Source organism: Bison bison, unplaced genomic scaffold (genome assembly GCF_000754665.1).
Source record: "Bison bison bison isolate TAMUID 2011002044 unplaced genomic scaffold, Bison_UMD1.0 scf7180017864298, whole genome shotgun sequence".
In the NCBI taxonomy this organism is placed as follows: Eukaryota; Metazoa; Chordata; class Mammalia; order Artiodactyla; family Bovidae; genus Bison; species Bison bison.
In genome coordinates, this window is record NW_011494870.1 from 970150 (window position 1) to 983801 (window position 13652).

Consider the following 13652-nt stretch of genomic DNA (forward strand, 5'->3'; position numbering starts at 1 on the left):
AAAGAATACTCAAACTACTGCACAATTGCACTCATCTCACACGCTCGTAAAGTAATGCTCAAAATTCTGCAAGCCAGGCTTCAGCAATACGTGAACCATGAACTTCCAGATGTTCAAGCTGGTTTTAGAAAAGGCAGAGGAACCAGAGATCAAATTGCCAACATCCACTGGATCATGGAAAAAGCAAGAGAGTTCCAGAAAAACAGCTATTTCTGCTTTATTGACTATGCCAAAGCCTTTGACTGTGTGGATCACAATAAACTGTGGAAAATTCTGAAAGAGATGGGAATACCAGACCACTTGACCTGCCTCTTGAGAAGCCTATATGCAGGTCAGGAAGCAACAGTTAGAACTGGACATGGAACAACAGACTGGTTCCAAATAGGAAAAGGAGTACATCAAGGCTGTATATTGTCACCCTGCTTATTTAACTTCTATGCAGAGTATATCATGAGAAACGCTGGGCTGGAAGAAGCACAAGCTGGAATCAAGATTTCTGGGAGAAATATCAATAACCTCAGATATGCAGATGACACCACCCTTATGGCAGAAAGTGAAGAGGAACTAAAAAGCCTCTTGATGAAAGTAAAAGAGGAGAGTGAAAAGTTGGCTTAAAGCTCAACATTCAGAAAACTAAGAGCATGGCATCTGGTCCCATCACTTCATGGGAAATAGATGGGGAAATAATGGAAACAGTGCCAGACTTTATTTTTGGGGGCTCCAGAATCACTGCAGGTGGTGATTGCAGCCATGAAATTAAAAAATGCTTGCTCCTTGGAAGGAAAGTTATGACCAACCTAGATAGCATATTCAAAAGCAGAGACATTACTTTGCCAATAAACAAGGTCTGTCTAGTCAAGGCTATGGTTTTTCCAGTGGTCATGTATGGATGTGAGAGTTGGACTGTGAAGAAAGCTGAGTGCCGAAGAATTGAAGCTTTTGAACTGTGGTGTTGGAGAAGACTCTTGAGAGTCCCTTGGACTGCAAGGAGATCCAACCAGTCCACTCTAAAGGAGATCAGCCCTGGGTGTTCTTTGGAAGGATGATGCTAAAGCTGAAACTCCAGTACTTTGGCCACCTCATGCGAAGAGTTGACTCATTGGAAAAAACTCTGATGCTGGCAGGGATTGGGGGCAGGAGGAGAAGGGGACGACAGAGGATGAGATGGCTGGATGGCATCACTGACTCCATGGATGTGAGTCTGAGTAAACTCCAGGAGTTGGTGATGGACAGGGAGGCCTGGTCTGCTGTGATTCATGGGGTCGCAAAGAGTTGGACACGACTGAGCGACTGAACTGACTGACTGACTGTTTACATACGTATGGTTAGGAACCTATTTACATATGTATGGCATATGTGTGTCTGTGCGTACCTAGAAAAGCGTTTGTAATAATGCATATCAAACTGTTGATGGTTTCCTTTGCCCAAGGCACTAGGATTGGAAGAGGAGGAATGAAAAAAGAGGTTTATATTATTTACTCCATTTACTTCTAGGTTATTTGATCTGTTTATAATCATGTTTCTGTGGATGACAATTTTCTTTATCACAGAAAACTTGGATAATGCAAATATATAATCTCTAACACTGTATGTCCTGCGTCTGTTTTTCAAAATGTGTCTGTCCTAGTCTAGCTGTGGAAAATGAGCTTCACCGTGTAACCTCCTCTCAGTGTTTTGGATGCCTGAGGTGTTTCTACATAATAGTGTATTCAAACTTTTTTAAAAAGCCACAACCCACAGTAAGAATTCTATTTTATGCAAAGTGATAGGTATTGTCCTGGTTCACACCTACCTGTGAGTACACAAAATGAGTGGAAATTTTCATCAGATTGTTCTTACTGTACTTCTAGTGATTCACTCTGATGTGTTCTATTTGCATTTCTTCAATGAGAATTAGGTTTGCAACTTGCTCAATAGGGTTCACAGTTCACTAATGGGTCCTGTCCCCAAATATTTATCCTGTCTCTCTGACAGAACTGCCGCATAGAAAGCACAGGTCTTTCATACACGTGCTTTATTGTATGGCTTGAAGTCCTTCTCCATTTGTGCATTATTACTTCCAAAGCACAGCTCTCTTTTTTCATATGAATTAAAAAATTTTTAACTTCATTTTGTTATCTGTTATTTATTTTGGGGGCTGTGCTGGGCTTTCACTGCTGTGCATGAACCTTCTCTAGTTTTGGTGAGCACGGCCTTCTCTCATTGTGGAGCACAGGCTCTAGGGGGCACGGGCTTCAGTAGTTGCAGCATGTGGGCTCAGTAGTTGTGGCCCATGGGCTTAGTTGCCCTGTGGCATATGGGATCTTCCTGGACCACAGATTGAACCCGTGTCCCCTGCATTGGCAGGTGGATTCTTAACCACTGAACCTCCAAGGAAGTCCAAAGCCTAGATTCCCTGAGCTCTTAAACTCCCACTCTCTTCAGGTAATTTTTGTTAGATTCCCCTTTTAAAAACCGTTTTGTTACATGAAAAGCTTGAGTTTTCAAATTGACACACCTACAGGAGAAGTCTAAAATATAATTTGGTCGAAGAGTTTTAAAAACAATAGGACAAGTACCCTTTGACTTCAACCAGTACGGGTGACTGGCTGCTCACAGGCACTTCATGTACTACAGGGCTGAAAGGGCTTGGCCAAGCACCCCTGCTCTCTTTGCACAGGCTTTAAATGTCAAACCAGTGGGGATTCAAAATACAACAACCAACCAAGCAGTTTAGAAGGGGGTAAGGCTATCTACAGACCAGAAAATCATTAACTTTGTTCTTGAAAGACCAGTGAGCATTAGTTGGGTTATTTAATGTTCTCAAAGTCCTTAACATGTAGAGCAAGTTTTTCTCTCTTAAAAAAAAAAATGGAAAACGAAAAAGAAAACTTCATAGAATTTTTTAAAATTCTGATTTTATTGGCATATGGTTGATTTATAATGTGATGTTTATTTCTGCTATACAGCAATGTGATTCAGTTATATATCTCCATATTCTTTTTCATGAAGGTTTACACAGGATATTGAATATAGTTCCCTATTCTGTACAGTAAGTCCTTGTTGCTTATCCTCTGGAGGTTAACATTTTAGACCTTTAGGTTAAAATAAATACCAGGCTGAAGACTTTCAGTTGTCCACACCTTTGAGTATTTCTTTTTTCAAAGAGGACAAGGACTGAAGTTTCCACTAATCTGAGGTAAATTGCCTCCATGATTTACAGAGGCAATGTAATCATTTAGAGCTTCTCCATGTCTGGTTAACTTGAAACCCACAATTCTTCCCTACAATGAAAAGATGTGTCTTACCTAACTATTAATATTATAATATTATAACTATAATAACTATAAATATCAATAATATTTCTCCATATCGTCCATTCTCCCTTGGAGAGTCGAGTGCCTTGGGCCTTGAGTTAAACAGCCTTGGTCTTGCAGGTGACTGGCTTTCTAAGTCCGTGGTAGCATCTGCAGCTGCTCTGGTCCTACAGCCGCTCTTCATGTCACAGGCCTGCCTCCCTTTAGAGAGAGACTCTTGGAGAAGTTAAAAACAGCTCCATTTCTTCAAGAACTGCAGAGGCCCATGTGGAAGAAGCAATGTGCTTGCTAGAGCTGGGTCAGTCTTAACTTCCAAGCAGGCAGAGATGCATCTTTGAGGTGGGCCTCCTCTTTCTGGGTTTGAGGAGAAGCAGCTTCTGAGAAGAGTTATTGCCACGGCACCCACGCCTCAGCCAGCCTTAGACTTCCGCCAGATGAGGAGAGGGCCCTTTGGCTGCAGTACTGACCCCATGAGAATGGGTTTCTCCCATCTGAGTTTAAGTTCACAAGTCACCAACTCCAGACAACTGACCAAGGGAGTGACAGCCTGGAGAACCTGAAGCCAGGATTGTTCTGCAGGGGAAGCAGCTGTGGAAAGAGCCAGACTCTACCACCATTGCTGAATGAGACACTCTTCCTGACCCTGAACCAAAAAGAAATTGGGCAGGAAATAATTGTCAACTTTTGATTTCTTTAGAGCTCAACCTTCAAGAGAAAGGATATTTATTTTTTTTTGGACTTTAATTCCTCCCTGAGAATTTAATAATGTAGAGACATTTCATATAGTTCAAATCAGGGCATTTTAATATTGCTGGCATTTATTATTTGGAGTCATTTCATGCCTTCATTTGAGTTCCTTACATAATCTCCAGTGAGCTCTGTTGAATGTCCTACGTGGGAGAATGTGAAGTGAAAGACAGATTGAAGAGTGAATTTTCATGCTTGGGCACCAGAACAGCCTCGAGCAAATTTAATATGTTCTGTGCAGACCCATTTCAGAGCCTTTAGGTCCCAGAGCTGACCTCAGTGTCTTCACAAAGAAGTTGTAACGATGTCAGGAAACAGCCCTACTCATGTGAATACAGCATCCTTTCACAGCAAGAACAGTTGCCTTTTTGCAGAGCTGAGTCCTATGCTGTAAGAAGCCCAAAGTGAAAATGAAAGTGATGTTGCTCAGTCGTGTCCGACTCTTTGCGACCCCATGGACTATAGCCTACTAGGCTCCTCTGTCCATGGAATTTTCTGGACAGGAGTACTGGGGTGGGCTGCCATTTTCTTCTCCAGAGGATCTTCCCAATCCAGGGATTGAACCCGGGTCTCCTGCATTGCAGGCAGACGCTTTACTGTCTGAACCACCAGGGAAGCCCTAAGAAGCCCAAAGGTTATAACTATTGGGGAAGCAAGGGGAGGGAGATTTCTTCAACGTCCACAAAAATAAGCTTTTTCAGAGCTTCTGGGGACTGAACTTCCATTCTTTTTTCCAGACTCCTTTCTTCCAAGATGAAGGAGTGGCTTATTCTGGTGGTGAGATAGGCGAAGGGGTAGTTCCAGGCACTGCCTTCCCCCTCTGGTTCTGTTGTGGATCCTGCCTGTCCCTAGGCCATATGCAGTCTTTCTGTATAGTAAACCCACCAGGGCCTTCTTTGCCTCTGTTGCCTGGTAAATAAATTCCATTTAGTGGGGGAAGAGGAATGGGAAGACAAGCTAGACTTCCAGTCATAGTTTCCAGTCGTCCTTGAAAGGTACTGATGCTGTTTATTTTTATCCCCATTGAAGTCTATTGTGCTTTTTAAAAAGGTTTTAGTTAGGTTCCAAACTTTGGAGGGGAAATGGGTAGAATTAATTTGTGTCCTAAAAATTCAACATGGGAACTTCCCTGGTGGTCCAGTGGTTAAGAATCTGCTTTGCAATGCAGGGGATGCAGGTTCTATCTCTGGTTGGGGAACTAAGATCCCATATGCCATGGAGCAACTAAGCCAATGCAACTCAAATAGTGAGCCCATGTGCTGCAACTAGAGAGTTCATGCACCACAACAAAGATTCTACATGCCGCAGCTAACACCCAATGCAACCACAAATACACAAATAAAAGGTTGAATGGGATAAAATTAAAATAACAACACAGACTGTCTTCACGTGTCAAGAAATATGACAATTAACTCTAGAGTCCCATCTCCATAGCTTCCATCATGGGAGAGAATTCCTCCCTTAGTTTCATTTAAAAATCTTGGGGAAATGAAATCACACCCATTAGGATGACTACTATAGAACAAAAAACTAAAATGAAAGTAGCAATCATTGGCAAGGATGTGGAGAAATTGGAGTCCTTGTGCACTGTTGGTGGGAATGTAAAATGGGGTAGGTGCTGTAGAAAATAGTAGGATGGCTTCTCAAAAAAAAATTAAAAATAGAATACCATATGATCCAGTATTCCAGTTTTGGGTACATACCCTTCAGAATTGAAAGCAGAGTCTCAAAGAGGTATTTGTGCACTCATATTCATAGCAGTATTGTGAATTCATAGTATTCACAATAGCCAAAAAGTGGAAGGAACCCAAATGTCTATTGACTGATGAATGGATAGGCAAAATGTGGTATATACATACAATGGAATATTCTTCAGCCTTAAAGAGAAAGGGAGTTCTGACATACATATGCTATGACATATGCTAAAGAAGGGAATCTGAAAGGTTCCTTGAGGACACTGTGCTAAGTGAAATAGCCAGCCACAAAAAGACAAATACTGTATTATTGCACTTTTATGAAGCACCTGGAGTAGCCATAGTCACTGGAACAGAAAGTAGAGTGGTGGCTGCCAGGGTTTAGGGGGAGGGAGGCCTGGGGAGTTGTTTATTAAGTATGGAACTTTGGTTCTTTAGGATGAAGAGAGTTTTGGAGATGAGTTGCACGACAGTGTGCATGTACTTCACATTACTGATCTGTACATTTAAAAATGGGCTTCCCTGGTGGCTCAGACAGTAAAGAATCTGCCTGCAACGTGGAAGACCTGGGTTTGCTCCCTGAGTCAGGAAGATTACCTGGAGAAGGGAATGGCTACCCACTCCAGTATTCTGGCCTGGAGAATTCCATGGGCAGAGGAGCCCAGGAGGCCCCAGTCCATGGAATTGCAAAGAATTGGACATGACTGAGTGACTTTCACTTTCTTTTCATATTTAAAAATGGTTAAGATGGTACATCTTTTGGTATATATATTTGACCTTAAAATCCTAAAAAAGATTTTTGAGGAGCACACGTTGGATTGGGGGTAACACTTAAAGCAATCAATTGTGGCCAGAGTCTGAGGCAGCACAGAACATCTGAGCCTCCACTCCTGTGGAGAGGGGGTCTGTTCCTGTTGGCCTTCTTACTGTTTGAAACTAGTGAGACTTGGGAAAGCTCTGGAATCTGTGGCTGAAATACATAAATGGAACAGAAGACTTTTGTAGAACAAACAATGCTGTAGTTTTTTAAACCAGTCTAAACGAGAGGGTGAAATATCTCTTCTTTTTGAGAAGAGTGAAGAAGAATGAAATGAATAAATCTCGGAAGCTCAATCTGAAATAATAGAATAGGGTGCACAGAAAAGAGAGTTTGTTTTTTTTTTTTGAAGCTCTGGGATAGAAAGTGTTCTTGCCTGTGATAAATATTTTCCAGTAATGTATAGTCTTCTGAGTTCAGTCATTTAAGTTCACGTGCAATTTGCAGTGGTTAAGAACTTGATTTAAAAATAAAAATGTCTTTCTTTTGTAATATCGCTTAAAACTTTGGTTCAGAATATAAGGTTAATTGTTGATTTTCTATTGAAACTTGGATTTCTGCTGGGCTAATATCTCACTCTAAGGAATCTGCCTGCATGGTGATGAACTGAAATGTCTGGGGGGCCAGGCAAATCAGCAGAACATCTCAGGATTCTGGTCACTGACAGAAGTTGAGATGAAGTCACCGGGCCCAGCTGTGCAACGGAGGGGAAACGTAAAGGGGAGAATGTCATGTTTGCCTTTCCAGCCTTCATGGGCTTTTTTCTGCCAGGAGCATCCCCTTTGGGGTTTGAACTAGTTCCTTTCGCTTCAGTATCACAGTTCAGTGGCTGCTGCTTATCCTATTGTTCTGCCTCTGAGTGTAGGAGTGGGTGTGTGACCCAAGGGCCCTTGGAGTCCTTCCAACATGATTTTCAAAACAAAAACAAAGGAAGAGAGTCCTAGCACATGGGTGTCTTGTCCAAATTGCCCCTGAAGCAAATCCTTACCTTTGCCCATTTGCTCTGAAGTTTGGTTCTAGGTTCAAAGATGGATTCATCTCCCCTCTGATGGTTTGTGTGAGATTTCGGGCGGTTGCAATTAGGAGAGCCCAGGGATGCAGCTAAGTGAATTGAGCACAGGCCATCCAGTGTTCCTCTAAATATGGACTAGTGACAGGACTAGGCTACTACCTTCCTCCACAAGGAAATGGAGAATAGCAGGAAATAGTCTTTTGAACACTGGTCTAAGAACAAAGAAGAGCAATCTGGTTTCTGCTTCTGCCATTAAATGTGCTGTATGATCAGCGATGACTTACTTTCTAGTCCTCTGTAAGATGAGGGGCTAGACAGCACCATCCAGAGGGGCCTTTCAACCCTTATATATTTTTAAATACATTGCCCAGAGTTCAGTTCAGTTCAGTCGCTCAATTTTGGTTGGCCCTAAAAGAGGTGCATCTCAATGTGTTTGAATAAGCAAAACATGAACCTGGGTAGTTCTGGCTCTTAGACTGGCTCCCCTGCTCCCATCTTCTGCTGTTACCTGTCAAATGGGATCTTCTCATCCAAAACTTTTACATCAGAAAAGGAACACCAGACCTTCTTAATAGTTTATTTCTTACTAAGGCCCATAAAGAAGAGCAAGCTGAACAATTATTGACTCAGTTAATTTAGCCTGCTTCAGTCAGTCAGTTCAGTAGCTCAGTCTTGTCCGACTCTTTGCGACCCCATGAACCACAGCCTGCTACGCCTCCCTGTCCATCTCCAACTCCTGGAGTCCACCCAAACCCATGTCCATTGAGCCTATGATGCCATCCAACAATCTTATCCTCTGTCGTCCCCTTCTCCTCCTGCCCTCAATCTTCCCCAGCATCAGGGTCTTTTCAAATGAGTCAGCTCTTCACATCAGGTGGCCAAAGTATTGGAGTTTCAGCTTCAACATCAGTCCTTCCAATGAACACCCAGGACTGATCTCCTTTAGGATGGACTGGTTGGATCTCCTTGCAGTCCAAGAGACTCTCAAGAGTCTTCTCCAACACCACAATTCAGAAACATCAATTCTTCTGCGCTCAGCTTTCTTTATAGTTCACTCTCACATCCATACATGACCACAGGAAAAACCATAGCCTTGACTAGACGGACCTTTGTTGGCAAAGTAATGTCTCTGCTTTTGAATATGCTATCTAGGTTGGTCCTAACTTTCCTTCCAAGGAGTAAGCATCTTTTAATTTCATGGCTGCTTAGTTATACCAAAAAAAGAAGTGTGCACATCCATGTGTGTGTGTGTGCACATGTGTGCAAATTGCCTTTTATTTTTGATTTCTTTATGTTCTAAGCCAAATTTGCTCTGTTGTAAAATTTTAAAAGCAAGATGCAAAAATAGTGCATGTAGTTTGCTACCTTTTGTGCAAAAGAAAGGGATTGAATAAATATATATTTGTATTTTCTTATATTTGCTAAAGAAACTCTGGAAAGATCCAAAAGCAACTTGTAGCAACTGGCTACAAGTAGAGATGCATTGGGACCTAGATGGGTGGGAAAACTAGGACACTTTCACTGTAAAACTCTTATATGTTTGACTTGTGAATCATATGAATATATTCTCTATTTAAAAAACATACCTAAACTGAAATTGTCTTGAAGGTTGGACATTCTCTTCTACACTCTGAATATCTAGAATGCTTAAATATTTTAAAGCAGTCATGTGTAACATTTGCCTCAGGAAAACTTTAAAAAGGAGAAAATCACTTTGGAACAACAAATGCTATCCAGATTTTTCAAGATCTAAGAAAACGAAGGCAAAATACCATATGTGTCTCCAGGTACCAAAGCAGTATGTAAACAAGCCAAGTTCAAAACACAGGGAAGAAGAGAAAATCTCCCAAACACTGGGCCTTCTGTATAAACACATCTCAAAATTTATATAGCTAAAAAAATTATATTGCACACCAGCCAGAAAGCTGCTCCTCTGAGCCATCTCCCTAAGGATGGTTTAAAATGTCCCTGTGGCACTGAGCAGTTGCAGAAACATGGAGGACCAGCAAAATGGCAGCAGTGAACTTGGAGATAAATGACTAAAAAGAGGTGAGAAGGAGCTTGGGGTGAAAAGGGATGGTAGAAAGGACAGAGAAAAAATGGACAAGCTTAACCAAGGCTGCTTGAGATACCAGGGATCAACTCTGGGGCTGGCAGACTAGAAAGCAGCATAAGTACAAAGTCACAGAAATAATGTCTGCGGCCCTACCTGCTGTTGGGAGAGGATGCAGTATTCTGTGGATGGAGTGGCAGCATCCTGAGGACATCCTGAGGACAGGGCAGCATATGCCCATGCTTGTATGACTGCTCCTGCTCACACCCTTCACTTTCTAGATCTGTGTATTGCTCAGGTTCAGCTCTTATTTCTCTGAGTTTGCTCTCTCCTCAGAGAATTTAAATGACTTGACTGACAACTTTAAATCATTTTAATAAGGGGGGATGTGTGTAGAAGAAGGGTCATAGTCTCTGGAATAGATGGATGATTTACTGTTCTCTCTTTGGTCTGATTTCTCAGATTCTTGGTGACCCTAGACAGATATATGAGCTGGGTTTCAGCTTTTCCTTCTGCAAAGTGGGGGCAGAGATTACTAGTGGGACACAGGGGATAACATCTATGAAGCCACTGATGGCAGGACTGGCCCAACCTGACACCATACCTTCAACCCAGGACCATTTTCCTCATCAGAAAGGGAAGGAGTTACACTAAGTTCCTGAGATCTACAATTTGAATCTGATAACAGATACCCCCAAATGTGTGTAAGACACACTGAAAATCCTTCATATTTTGATACAGATAGACAGCCTTAAAGATGATGGTAATTTCATCCCATTTCCCAGCTCTGCAAACCTCCACCCCAATCTCTGGGCAATCATCTAGGAATGGCTTTGTGCTGACTTACAAGGGAATGTATCATAATTTTCCTATCCACTGCTCCAGGACAATGCTGGGAGAGACTCACTCTCAGATTGCATGTATAGATAATTTTAGATGACATTCCAAAATTCCAGCTCTTTGAGTCTGAGAAACATCGTGCATTACCACCTGCCCCACCCCCAGCTCTGCTCCTCTAACTACCTCTTCTTTCCCCATAAAACATGTCCTTTCAACAGCTTGCAACTTGCCAAGACCTGTCATAAATTTCAGGTAGTTGTGCAAAGTCAGAGAAGTGGGATTGGATCCAGTGCCAGTTGGATAGAAGTGATTCCATCATCAGTGGAAACACTGACCTAAAGTTCTAACTAAAGGACAACATGTTAGTACTAGATGCTATGATCAGCCTTTCAGCCTCAGCAGAAACACCTGGTAGAAAGATGGGCCTCAGCAGTTATGGGCTCGCAAAAGTTGCCAAGTAGCTTCTCAGGATCACCAGGGCTTCGTGGAGGGTCTCATGCCTATCCTCACTCCACTATTTAAAAAAATAACCAACTTTTTAAAAAGTTGATTAAGTTTGGAATATTCACTATGGAAAGTTCCAGAAAAATAATGTTTCAGCAACAAAGACTGTCAACAATGCCATCTATTTCATTCTTTCTGCCTTTTGTAATTCACTCTTGGAGTATCAAGCAAGCACTCATCAGTATACCTGATACTGAGGTATAGCCATGAGCAAGTTAGGCACAGTCTCAGCTCTCAGAGAATGTACTTTCTAGAATGTACTCATTCTACAGTGAGTAAGTTTTAGTATTTCATTGACTAGCAAGTTATGAGAGAAGTGTCCCAAAAAATGAGATAAGGGTGGGCAGGGGGTACTTTTGATAAGGTGGTCAGTCACAGTGTGAAAAGATGGTGCCTCAATAGACTGAGAGATGGGCAGAGCCAGCCATGAGGAGGCTGGAGGGAGGGAATTTGGTGAGGGAAGGAGCCTGAGAGAGTCCTGGGACTGAAGGAGGAGTTCGGAGATTGAGCAAGTAAAAGGCTGAGCCAAGAGGTGACCAAGGACCAGGTCAGGTGAGGTCTTGTGGGCCTTTTAGGAGTTCAGTTCTAAATGTAATGGGAAGCTGTTAGAGGATTTCAGCAGAGCAGTTATATGTTCTACTCCATGTATGTTTTAAAATTTTTATTTATTTACTTTTTATTAATTTTTATTGGATTACTGTTGTTTTAGTTTCTTGCTAATCAGCAAAATAAATCAGCTATACATGTACACATATCCCCTCTTTTAGTTTCCTTTCTCATTTAATTCAGCACAGAGCAGAGTAGAGTTCCCTGTGCTATACAGTAGGTTCTCATTAAATAACTATTTTATAGATAGCAGCTGTATATCAGCAACAGTTCAGTTCAGTTCAGTTGCTCAGTTGTGTCCGACTCTTTGCAACCCCATGGACTGCAGCATGCTGGCCTCCCTGTCCATCACCAACTCCCCGAATTTACTCAAACTCATGTCCATTGAGCTGGTGATGCCATCCAACCATCTCATCCTCTGTCATCCCCTTCTCCTCTCGCCGTCAATCTTTCCCAGCATCAGGGTCTTTCAAATGAGTCAGTTCTTTACATCAGGTGGCAAAAGTACTGGGCTTTCAGCTTCAGCATCAGTCCTTCCAATGGATATTCAGGACTGATTTCCTTTATGATGGACTGGTTGGATCTCCTTGTAGTCCAAGGGACTCTCAAGAGTTTTCTCCAACACCACAGTTCAAAAGCATCAGTGCTTCAGCACTCAACTTTCTTTATAGTCCAACTCTCATATCCATACATGACTACTGGAAAAACCATAGCTTTGACTAGACAGACCTTTGTTGGTAAAGTAATGTCTCTACTTGTTAATATGCTGCCTAGATTAGTCATGACTTTTCTTCCAAGAAGGAAGATTCTTTTAATTTCATGGCTGTAGTCACCGTCTGCAGTGATTTTGGAGCCCCCCAAATTAAAGGCTGTCACTGTTTCCACTGTTACGCATCTATTTGCCATAAGTGATGGGGTCAGATGCCATGATCTTAGATTTCTGAATGTTGAGTTTTAAGCCAATTTTTTTCACTCTCCTCTTTCACTTTCATCAAGAGGCTCTTTAGTTCTTTTCCATTTTCTGCCATAAGGGTGTTGTCATCTGCATATCCGAGGTTATTGATATTTCTCCTGGTAATCTTGATTCCAGCTTGTGCTTCTTCCAGCCCAGCATTTCTCATGATGTACTCTGCATATAAGTTAAATAAGCAGGATGACAATATACAGCCTTGATGCACTCCTTTTCCTATTTGGAACCAGTCTGTTGTCCCATGTCCAGTTCTAACTGTTGCTTCCTGACTTGCATACAGATTTCTCAAGAGACAGGTCAGGTGGTCTGGTATTCCCATCTCTTTAAGAATTTGCCACAGTTTGTTGTGATCCACACAGTCAAAGGCTTTGGCATAGTCAATAAAGCAGAAGTCGGTGTTTTTATGGAACTCTCTTGCTTTTTTGATGATCCAGTGGATATTGACAATTTGATCTCTGGTTCCTCTGCCTTTTCTAAAACCAGCTTGAACATCTGGAAGTTCATGGTTCATGTACTGTTGAAGCTGGCTTGGAGAATTTTGAGCATTACTTTACTAGCATGTGAGATGAGTGCAATTGTGTGGTAGTTTGAGCATTCTTTGACATTGCCTTTCTTTGGGATTGGAATGAAAACTGACCTTTTCCAGTCCTGTGGCCACTGCTGAGTTTTCCAAATTTGCTGGCATATTGAGTGTAGCACTTTCACAGCATCATCTTTTAGGATTTGAAATAGCTCAACAGGAATGCCATCACCTCCACTAGCTTTGTTCCTAGTGATGCTTTCTAAGGCCCACTTGACTTCACATTCCAGGATGTCTGGCTCTAGGTGAGTGATCACACCATCGTGATTATCTTGGTCGTGAAGATTTTTTTTGTGTAGTTCTTCTGTGCATTCTTGCCACCTCTTCTTCTGCTTCTGTTAGGTCCATATTATTTTTGTCCTTTATTGTGCCCATCTTTGCATTAAAGGTTCCCTTGGTATCTCTAATTTTCTTGAAGAGATCTCTAGTTTTTCCCATTCTATTGTTTTCCTCTATTTCTTTGCACTGATCACTGTGGAAGGCTTTCTTGTCTCTCCTTACTATTCTTTGGAACTCTGCATTCAAATGGGTAT